The following is an 11,830-nucleotide window of genomic DNA, read 5'->3' as shown; positions in this document are numbered from 1 at the left end:
GCATCATCTCACAGGTAACAGCTGCCTAATTTAAATCCCACCTGTGCTTCTGGTAACATTCCTCCCACTTAATAGATGGGTGTGGATTCGTGGAGGCAGAAAACATTAGGAGGGCAAACAGAAGGAGAGAAGTCATTTGTTCAACAAAATTCCCTCATCATCTCCCACAGTACGACCTCTGCTAACCATGGAGGATACAAAGACAAGGAAGTCTCCAAGTCCAGGTGGAGTATAGCATGCATTCAAGCACACAGTGAGGACAAGAGGGTTAGCATTGGCTTAAAGTCAGACAGAACCCAGGTAGTAATCTTATCTCTTCCAACTCCTAACTTTGGGGAGCAAAATGGATTATTTTTAGACTCTTTTTAAGCTTAAACTATCTAAAATAACAAGTAAAAAAAATCTGGAAACAAGTAAAGGATGAATTGCCAAATGTCAACCCAAGAGCCAAAATGGCCTATAGAAGGTGTTGTTGGGCCACCCGATATTTTTGAAAAAATTTAAAAAGACAGTGCTGGGGATTTAGCTCAATGGTGCTGCACCTGCCTCGCAAGTGCAAGGTCCTGAGTTTGATCCCTGGTACTGGAAAAAAAAAAAAAAAAGAAAGAGGAATTAGAATGACTTAGATTAATAGTCTCCATCCTCTTTGCTCAATGGAAGCACTGGAAATATAGTGGTTCCTTGAGAAGAGTTCCCAAGTCATCATTCGTGGACTTCTCCTGGCCAAGGTAAAGCCACAGAGAACAAGTTTATCCTCTTCTTTTGAACAAAAACCTGGTTAAAAATTATTTATATATATATATATGTAATGTGAATGAAACAGCAGGTTTCAAGACATTGGATACCAAGCAGTTAATGAGAGAGTGAGCCCTGAGAGACATAAACAAGAAGACTGTCCCAGTGATGTCCTCAGCTGACTGTTGGAGAGCTCAGGGTCCAGGGCACAGGAGAGGCAGCCCAGGTGGAATGCAGTGGTTCCCTGACCTGGGGAGATGAATCCAGAAGGCTGTTGTGGTTTGGATGATTTGTTCTCTCAAAAAAATAAATGTTAAAGCTTAATCCCCAATGCAGTCATGTTGGGTAGTGGGGCCTCTAGGGATGTGTTTAGGTCATGAGGGCTGTGCCTTCATGAATGGATTAATGAAGTTATAAGGGGCTTGGTGGAGGGAGTCTATCCCAGAGTCTGCTGCCTTCTGCCTGTGAGCACACAGCATCGCTCCCCTCTACAGCATGCACCATTCAAGGTGTCATCTTGGAAGCAGAGACTGGGACTTCGCCAGACACTGAACCTGCTTATCCCTTTACTTTGGATGTCCCTGCCTCCAGAAATGAAAAATAATTTCTGTTCTTTAAAAATGACCCAATCTCAGGTATTCTGTTAGGCAGTAAAACCAAGAGGACACAGGGCAAGGTATTATTGAGAAGAGACCTGTAGAGGGACCAAGAGAGAAATAGAGCATTACATAAGGGCATTACTGAGCTCTGATGAACACATGCATGTGTGCGAATACCTGAGGCCAGCAAAGAGCCACCTGAAAGGATTAGGGGGAACAATTCCAGGAACCCACACAAGAATGAGAACAGTTTCTCTTCTCAAGAATTAGAGTAGAAAACCTCATAACTGATAGGACAACAGATAGAGTACTTACCACATTTTTGCCTCAGTAATAAGGTAAAGTTATATTTAAACTAAGTATTCTGGTCCCATATAAAATGCTTACAAGCAAAAGTCAAACTGATTTCATGAAACTTAACTTTCCCAAAGAAAAGCTTAAAAATATGTACATGCATACAAAAAGAAAAAAAAAGCATCCAACAAGGTAAAAATTTACAATGTCTGGTATCTATAACAAAATTGCCAGGTACGCAAAAGAACAAGGGAATTCAGATCATTAACAAAGAGAAAATTCAATCATTGGAGACTGACCCAGAAATGACATAGATGATAAGCTTGATGGACAGGGACATTAAAATTGTGACTGTAGCTGTATTTCATATATTGAAGACACTAGAAGCTTGATTAAAGATTAAGTAGGTTAAATTGTGACATAGAAGATAGCAAAAGAATTCAAAAAGACTAGTAAAGTTAAAGATACATTGATAGAAAATATCCAAAGGAAACAAAAATGCAGAGAAGAAAAAGACTGAAAAAAAGAGAAATGAATCAGTGAACTTTGGGACAATTTCATATATATGATACATTCACATAATACATGATACATATATTTTAAAAATATATATTTTCCTTATATAGAGAGCATATATTTTTCCTCTACATAGATTGATTGCTTGGAGGGAAGGAGGGAGAGAGAAGAGAGAATATAGACCTTGAAGGGAAAATAATGGTTGAAAAATTTCCAAATTTGATGAAGACTATAAACACATGGATCCAAAAGTTCAACAAACTGCAAACACATTAATTTACCACAGTCTACCTCCTACCTCCAAGTGATATCACACCATTTCACCTTACAATGCTAAACTTCTCCACTCCTAATCTTAAAGAAACACTAAGAACATGACACAAGACCTCATTATAATCAAATTACTCAAAACTAGATTCGAAAAAATCTTAAAAGTAGACAGAAAACAAATTTTAAAACATGTTGTATCCAAGGGAACAAATATAAGGCTACCATCAGATTTTTTAAGAGAAAATTCAAGTGAGAGGGAAGGATCTTTAAAAGTACTGAAAGAAAAAAAATGTCAAACTAGAATTTCATATGCAGCAAAACTATTTTTTATAATGAAGGAAAAATAAAGATGTGCTCAGATATACAAAAGAGGAAAGAATTCATCACCAAAATACCTGTATACAAAAGATGTTAACAAATTTCTTTAGCAGAAAGAAAATAATACCAGATAGGAATCTGGATCTACAGAAAGGAATAAAGATCATTACTTGGGAAAATAAAAATCATTTTTTCTAAGGTCTAAAGGAGTAGGGGAAGTGGGAGGGGTAGGGGAAAGGAAAGAAGGGAAAAGAAAAAATATGATAAGGAAAAACATGGAAACAAAGTTCTTGCAAATAGGGAAGGGTGGAGGGGGTGAAGGGAGGGCAGGGGAAGGGGAAAAAAATAAGAACCAAGATATTCATGTAAAGGTACAAGATCCCAATGATGAATGTAACTATTTTATACCTTAAATGTACCAATAAACTTAATGGGGGGAAAATCATTTTTTCTATTTTAAAAATCACTTTAAAAATAAAATTACTTAAAGCAAAGTAGCAATGTGCTATGAGGTTTGTAATATATGTAGTAATTCTGTGCATAACATCAACAGCACAAAGGCCGGGAATTAACTCAACAAACAGAGCTAAGAATCCAAAAGAAAGCAGAACAAACAAGCAAAAAGGGAGCAAACAACAAAGGGGACAAGTAGAAAACAAATAATAATGTGATAGATTTAATTCAATCATATTATCACATTACATGTAAATGTTCTAAATACCCCAATTAAAGGGGCAGGACTCATCAGATTGAATTAAAGACCCAAACTCTCATAATAGGCTCCTATAAGAAACCCACTTTAAACACAAACAAGTTTAATGTGGAAAAAGAAAAAGATGCACTAATCAAAACAAAGCTTTTATTGTCACTAATACCAGATAAAATAGATTTCAGAGCTAAGAATATTGTCTGTGAGAGAATCAATTCATAATGGTAAGGAGTCACTTCGTCAAGATACTGATCCCTCGGTACCCCTGCTCTAGATTTAGACTTAACTGGTCTAAGACAAGCCTGTGGATTGGTATTTTGCAGCACCTCCCCAGGGGCCTCCATCTGACAGAGGACCACATCTCCTTCTGGACCCCTTTGGGTTGCCTGGGTGGCTCTTTGGGCATTGAGTTTGCCGCTCCTGTAGTAAAGACTCAGGGAATACTAACCTCTGACAACTACTGAACATTTCCCATGTTCCTGTTAGTGTTTTAAGAGCTTCAGAGGTACTCTCTCATTTAACCCTTCCAACTGCCCCATTCGGTCAGAACTAAATCACCTTAGTTTTACAGCTGAGGTTATAAACTGAGGCCCAAAGAAGTGAAGAACTTCCATGGTCTCCTCCTACACAGAGGTGGGTCAAGGTAATCCCTGGAGCTGGACTCTAACCTCTCTCTCTCTCTCTCTGCTGCCTCTTAGATGTGTGGTCCTCTCCCTATAGGGCCAAGCAGAGAGCTGGAGCATCTGTGCCAGGGATTGAGAATGGATACTTCTCAGTCTGTACCAGAGCAACATCATCAGAGAGCGGCAGTGAGGTAGCACCTGTGGCACCTCTGGGTGAATCTGCACCACCACCTTCTCACCCAGGTCCTTGGTTTTGATTCCAGAGTTCACACACAGAGTTGGTATCACAGCAGGGTACCATCTGGGTGGCTCCTTCCACTTCCAGGACAGTGTTTATGCATCATCATTTAGAGACAGGGTCTCTCTGTGAAGACAAACCCTTGAGAACCAGCTCCAAATGCGGAGCAACCAAATTGTTCTCCCCAGGTAATGTGATGTGGGCCTTGTCTAATGTCTTCAGAACTGCTCCCATGGTGGGATAAATGACTAAGCTGGGCACACAACCTGAAGACCAAGGAAGAGTGATTGGTCTAATCCAAATCCAAGCCTCCCTGTAGCTATTTAGTTCATTCAGCCATTCATCTAGGAGATGTTTATGGAGCATCTTCTGCATGCCAGGACCATTGTGGACACTGAGCATACAGTGAAGACTGAAAATGCTTCTGCCCCCCTGCGTCTCACAGCTTAGAGCAGGGAGACAGACAGGCACACAATAAAGCGTGGTGACTGGTATGGTGACTAGGAAGCTAAATGGATGCACCAGCCACATTTTGAAGGATAAACAGGAGTCTTCTGGGGAAGACCAGGCAGGAAAGGCTGTCTGTCACACACAGAGCAAAGAATCAGTTGCAATGAGGCAGAGGTGAAGACGATTGGATGTTGGGGAGGTTCGAGGCTTTGGTAAACATGGAGGGTTCATGTGCGAAGGTGGAGCTAGGCAAGTCTGGAGGAGTAGAATGTGCCCAATGGTAAAGGGCTTTGAACACCTGGCCAGGAAGTTTGGACTTGCTCTCCAGAGGAGCTGCTCTGGAGGCAGGAGAAGGGACTAAAGCAGAGAGATAAGGGAGAGGCTGCTAGGGAGACACTGGAAAGAGGTACCAAGGGTTGAGTTAGGTAACTGACTCACATGGAGGGGATGGAAGTGGTGAAACAGGCAGGGCTCCCAGGGAGAAAGTGGAGGCTGGAGAGGACTCTGCTGGAGTCAGTCTAGGAGATATTTCTGTGGAGACACCACAGCCCAGAGTATGAGCACAGCCCAAGGGCAAGACAAAGGAACCTTTACCACTGGCTCGGATAGTGACAGGGGGAGGTAGTCTCTGTCACCAAAGGCATCACAGCAGCCTGGATTTCTTGTAGTCCTACAGAGATGTTCTCTTGGAGCTGTTGGAGGCCATAGGGTGGCAAGGGGTAGACAGAGTGCCAACTTGGCCATCCTCACAGTGCACAAAGCCAAGGTTTTAGAAGGCAATACCTGGGGAGAAACAAGTGTGACCCAGGCAATCAGATCTGCCTGTTTCTAAATGCCACCCACACTTGCAGTCCCTAGTTGCTCTTCAAACATATGTACATGCTACTCCCTCTGTCTCAAATTCCCGCTGCCCAAATCCTACTCTATTAGGACTTGGCCTGGATCTTCTGCAAGATTTCCTACCCCTAATGACTTCGGCTCCCTCTGGGTTCCCCAGGCCCTTGTTGTAGTTTAATCACAGTGACACAGTGGCTGTTCTTGTCATTCACCACTACTAAATGAGTGAGTGCCTTGGAGGCTGGGGGACTGGGTTTTATCCATTTCTTAATTTTCAGAGTCTGCATTAGCACTGAAATAATGGTTGAGTGGATAGAGGGAGAGATGGAGAGATTGATGGAGGAATGAATGAAGGAATCAATGAAACTAAGGAAGACAGAAAAGAAGGAAAATGAATAAGGGAAGAAAGGAAGATATGGATGGATATATTAGGGATTGATAAAAGGATGCACTGATGGAAGAATGGGTGGATGGACAGATATACAGACAAGTGAGTATATGGGTTGATGAAAGCAATGAGTAAATGTTTAATGAAAGTAAGAATGAGTAAATAATGAGCAGGTAAATGAATGAATGAACATAAGAATGAGTAAGTGAATTGATGATTGATTGTGTGAGTAAATAAGTAAATTAGGAAATAAGTGATTGAGAAAATGAGCGAATAAATAAATAAATTCTGCATAATAAAGGTCAAGTGGATGGGTGAATGAGTTGATGCACTTAAATGGTAAATAGAGGGATACCGCTGATAATCATTTGTGGCCCTAATCTCTTCAGCCAGTTGTATACACTATGCTATCCCCAGTGCTTAGAACTGTGGCTGATAATAGCAGGTGCTCCATAAACATTTGAGGAACAAATGCATGCATGAATGAATGTAGGTAGGCCACTTGGCCCAGTGCTGTAGCAAACATGGACTGGCATCAAGAGACTGGATTTTAATACTAGCCCTTCACTAAGTTATGTTACTTTAAGCTGAGCCTCTTTCTTCTCTGAGCCTGTTTCCCATCTATAAAATGGGATCATTGTCTTTATTGGTCAAGGCTGTTATAAAGATGCAATAAGAGCCACTTGGCAACAATAGGGGCTCAACAAATGTTAGTTCACTCCAGTTTGCCCACATTTTCTGCACTACTTGAAATCACTTCTGGATTTAAAAAATATGATAAAGCCCTTGCTCTGTTTCCTCTCACAGAAGCACATTTTCTTGTTTACACATCTAAGGAGCTGAACATAACCCGCAGCACCTGCCTGGATTGGGTCAAAAGAGACAAGAGTCTCTCCTTTGACCAAAACTTGAGTCAGGCTCCTCTGAGTCCTCTGCTTGCTTAGACTGGACTGGTGGAAGAATGGGTGGATGGATTATCTCCCCTGACCTTTTCCAAAGGGCAGGGCCATGGGGCTGCTGCCCCAGGAGGATCCCATGGAGTCCAGATGCAGCTCTGTGTCCTCCTAGCCTCCAGATCCTGCTAAGTTAGTTCACAGGAAAGCTTCCATTCTTGGTATATGACCATCCTGGATATCTTATCACATTGGGTCACCGTTAGCAATGATCCTATCAAGTCAAGGGCAGAAAGCCTTTGTCCTTGATGCTTCTCTTAGTGATTTTTTGCCCATTGACCCACTGATCCCACCTACTCCTTGGTTATAAGTCCTCATTTGTACAAAAGACCACGAGAGAGAGAGAGAGAGAGAGAGAGAGAGAGAGAGAGATTTTATACCTCCCCATTCATCCTAGTTGGAGTTGAACTTGAGTCCAGTCTCTCCCCTGCTTAGACTGGATGGGGTTGTCCCCATACCTGTCACTACACCCCCCCCCCCATATAGTCTGCCTTGGCATCTTTAACAAGTGTCATGAATAATTTTTCCTTTAACAGGTCTGTACTCATGAAATACTCTTCCACTTATGCACTTCAATCTTAGTTGAGAGCCCTTGGAATTTCTAATTTATTATTTTTGCTTTCATCATCATTATTGTTGAAAATTTCACTCAGGTAGATTTATGTAAGCAAAAAAACTTTGGGCCTTTTAAAATCTTCATATTTAATTTTAAGTGAAGAAAAGATGGGATGGGTAGTGCTTTGTACTTGCATGAGGCTGAAATTTTCCTAGGCCAATGATCCACGCTGTCTGCTGGCTCCACCAAACTCTGTGGCAAGCCTGATTTCCCTTTCTCTGCAGTGAGGAAAAGGCTACATCATTTGCAGCTAAAGTGAAGAGACAGCATCAAAGAACAGGGTATTTTAATAGAAAGTGCCAAGACTTTTCATCTATGCTAATGATCCCAGTTTATATTCAACAGGCTCCCCAGTTCTCTCTTCAAATCCTGTTTCTCTGCTGGAATTTGAACCCATAAGACCACCTGAACGGTGGGGAAACCTCCCTCAACGTGTGTTGCCCCATCTTGCCACGAGGGGGCGCTCCCAGACCAGACTCGGGCGATTGCAGCCACCTGCCTCTCGGCTGCCACCTCCGGTGGATGCACCATCTCTGAGGATCTGTCCCGCAGGGCGGGCTACTGCCCCAGAAGATCCCATGGAGAAGAAAAGAGGCAAAGGGAAAGGGGAAGTGGGAGGGGTAGGGGGAAAGGAAAGAAAGGAATGAAATTAACATGAGAAAATGAAAAAATGGAAACAGTCTTTGTAAATAGGGACGGATGGAGGGTTGAAGGCAGGGCAGGGGAATGGGGAAAAAATAAGATCCAAGAGAGATTATATAAAGGTGCAAATTTCCAATGATGAATGTCATATTGTATACCTAAAATGTACCAATAAAATTCATTTAAAAAATAAATTAAGAAAAAGAAAAGAAGATCCTATGGAGTCCAGATGCAGCCCTGAAGGCTGGAGCAAGGTCACTACAGAGGACTGGATGCTCTTTGAGATTTCTCAGGATACTATGAAACAGACTGGGCCTCTGGTAGGACAGGGAACTAAACTGAGGGCCCACTATGTGGTGGAGCTTTATATAACTCAAGTCATTCCTTCCACAGCACTGAGCGCCTGTGGGAGAAGTGGCCATCCAGGAAGGGGAGGAAGTGAGGGACTGTCAGAGCTTCGCCTTCAGACAGGCATTGCATTCTGTGTTGCTAAGCAAGAAAGTGGTCTAGGCTGTGACCTTGGTCCAGCCAGATGGTAGTTGAGCACTGAGATGGGAACTATACTGCTGCTAGGGGAGGGGCTGATGTTTGCACCCTGAGGTCTGCAGAGGGGAGGGGCCCATTTTCTCCAGAGGAAGACAGTGTGGTGAGCATCTGGACTCAAAGCATCAGGAAGGGGATGCCTCAGCCAGAAACAAGACTATGGATGTCAACAAGAAATGTGTTCCAGTTGTCTCTAGGTCCAGGACAGACCCTTCCCAGGCGAAGAGTGTGGAGATGGCTCTGGAGATGCCTTGTGTTCCAGGGCTTCCCTGAGGACCTTGGTGATAGCCAAATTCCTTCCTATCTTTCCCAAGTGTCTCCTGGAACCCCCTTCCTCTCTCCAAAGGAAGTCTCCAGTGAAGGTTGAGAGGGTGGGATGAGTGAGACGGGATTGCCGCACTTTGAAGATGCACACCTGTGCTTGACTCTCAGCAAATTCATTCCCCATGCCTTTTCCTTGACCTCACTCCCTACAGCCAGGTGCAGGTCCTGCCTACTCCATCTCCCAATGTTCTCTACCCAGGCTGGCGGCTGCTATGTGAACAGGAGACAAGCAGGGACTTTGAAGTTAGCAAAGGAATGTCAATGTGGGAAAGATTTTGGCATGCAGAAAAGATTCCTCAAAAGTACTTGTTAATTAATTAATGTTCAACATGTTACAGTGGCTTTAGAAATAGTCACTCCTAAGCCTTTAAGTTCAATTTACAAAACTTATTCTATCTAAATAGTCATTTTCAAGGGGCTTTTGATTAATGGTCAGTTGATTCAGTTATACCATCCATCTCATTTGCAAACTTGGTTAATTAAATTATCATCAACATTTTGCACAGGACTTACTAATTTAACATATTCAATTTCCTTTTTAAAAAATACTTTCCCAGCCTGACCTGACAAGCAAAACTTTCTAAAGTTAAAGCACTTTAGAAAATCTAATTTTAAAACTTAAACAATAGTGAATCTCAAGATCTCTTTCACAGTCTGGTACCATTTATAAGTTAGTATAAGAAGACCCATGTGCTTCTGAACAGAAGAATCACAATTCTAAAATCAATTACACATTTTAAATTGGAGTCACAAGGCTAATTTGTTCACATTCTATGCAAATAAAATTCTTCAATGTTATGAATACCTTAAATACCAAATACATAATAATGCAGAAATGACTTCCAAACTTCTGTAGCATGCAAAGGCCTTTGCCCAATGAGGGAAAAGTTCTCTGTGCCAAGGGAATTGGGGTGAACTCTTCCAGCACAGTGTACCATCTGAGAGGCAAAAGTTCTATGTTGTGGCAGACACCTATACCCATGCTCCTCTGCCTCCTTAGAAAGAGGACCTCAGACTCTGAATGGGCATTTGACCACCTGGAATAAAGACCATGTTTCCCTCTCCCTTGCAGCTAAGTGTGACCATGTGCTAAGATCTGACCAGTGAGATATGAGCAGAGATGTTATGTGGCCACTTCTGAAACCTTTCTGAAAAGATAACTGGTGTGTGTTTCCTTTTCTCCTGTTTTATCCATTCCTCCACCTTGTCACCCGGACCACAAATGTGATGGGTAGGCTGTAGTCACTATCTTGAAGCTGGAGGACTGGGCCGCACTCTCAGGATAGGGGAAGGTGGTCTAGAATCCTGGAATTCTGATGCCTTCACGGGGCAGAACATCTACTTCAGCCTAGGGTAGGTTGTTTGGAGAGATCCCTCCCATCCCAAGCCTCTCAGCAATGTAAGTTTGCTCCTTCTGACCTTCTCCTCCGTTTGACTCTGGACTTATCCCGTGATGTATTTAGGTCAGTTTCATGTGGCAAAATTGGAAGTGGTTGACATCGGGGCCTGACGGGCCATGTAGCTTCCACATAAACGCACTGAGACTCCCGAGTGAAGAATCTGGTCTAGTCTGCTAGAGGATGGGGGTCTGCAGCCAGGAGCACCACTGCCCTGCCTTGAGTGAGTCCAGGCAGAGCCTCCCAGCCTAGGCAGCACAACCCCCACCCCGCCCCTACGCTGGTCTGCCTTCAGCTATAGAGGAACCCCAGGCAAAACCTGCAGGGGAAGTGCTCTGCCAGTGCACAGAATGAGAGACATAAATTGTTGTTTTCAGCCATTGAGTTTTAGGGTGGTTTGTTTACACAACAAAAGCTAAATAAAACACACCCCTAGGCTGCCCGACCTAACTTTTTCATGAGAAAGAAACTTTGATCTTCTTTGAGCCATTCATGTTTTGGGTCTTGGGATAACCAAGTCCTCATGTGCACTCGTGGTCCACAGATTTTTCCTGGGAAGTGAGACCTCGGTGTCCAGGGTTACTCTCTCTTGCTGTGGAGCCCTTTTTAAATTGGTTGCCATGACAACAACGGACTCTATTTCCTCTGAAGAGATTGATCTTGTGGGCAATTAGATTCTGGCCATACCATTACCTAATTCCTCGCTTTGATCTGAGACTACAATCCCCACTCCCTACCCACACAAACCAACTCCCCGCACCCTGGAGGTCAAAGCTGGCTTCCTTCGCTAATCTCCTTATTGCCTAATTGAATTTTGAAGCTGTTTTTTGCCCTTTGTGTTTACCCAAACTGCAACTCTGATAGATACTGACAGGCTTCCTTTTTTTTTTCTTTTTTTTTTTTTAATTAAATTCTTTTATTGGTACATTGTAGGTATACAACACAATTACATTTCTTATTGGGAATTGTACCTTTACATGATGCATCTTGGTTCTTATTTTTTCCCCATTCCTAGCCCTCCCTTCACCCCCTCCACCCTTCCCTATTTACAAAGACTTTATTTCCATTTTTTCCATTTCTCATCATTTTTCCTTTCCCTTCTTTCCTTTCCCCTGCCCCTCCCACTACCCCTACCCCTTTGGACCTTTTCTTCCTATTTTGCATTATCGATTATTCATTATCATTGGTACATTTTAGGTATACAATATAATGACATTCATCATTGGAAATTTGCACCTTTACATAGTCTCTCTTGATTCTTATTTTTTCACCCTTGCCCAGCCCTCCTTTCAAGCCCTCCATTCCTCCCTATTTACAAAGATTTTGTACATGTTTTTCCATTTTCTCATATTAATCCCATTCCCTTCTATCCTTTCCC

This window comes from Heterocephalus glaber, unplaced genomic scaffold (assembly GCF_053883595.1).
Source record: "Heterocephalus glaber isolate CG9 unplaced genomic scaffold, H.glaber_assembly_v1.0 deba00001532, whole genome shotgun sequence".
Classification (NCBI taxonomy): Eukaryota; Metazoa; Chordata; class Mammalia; order Rodentia; family Bathyergidae; genus Heterocephalus; species Heterocephalus glaber.
Note: the sequence above shows the minus strand (reverse complement) of the source record.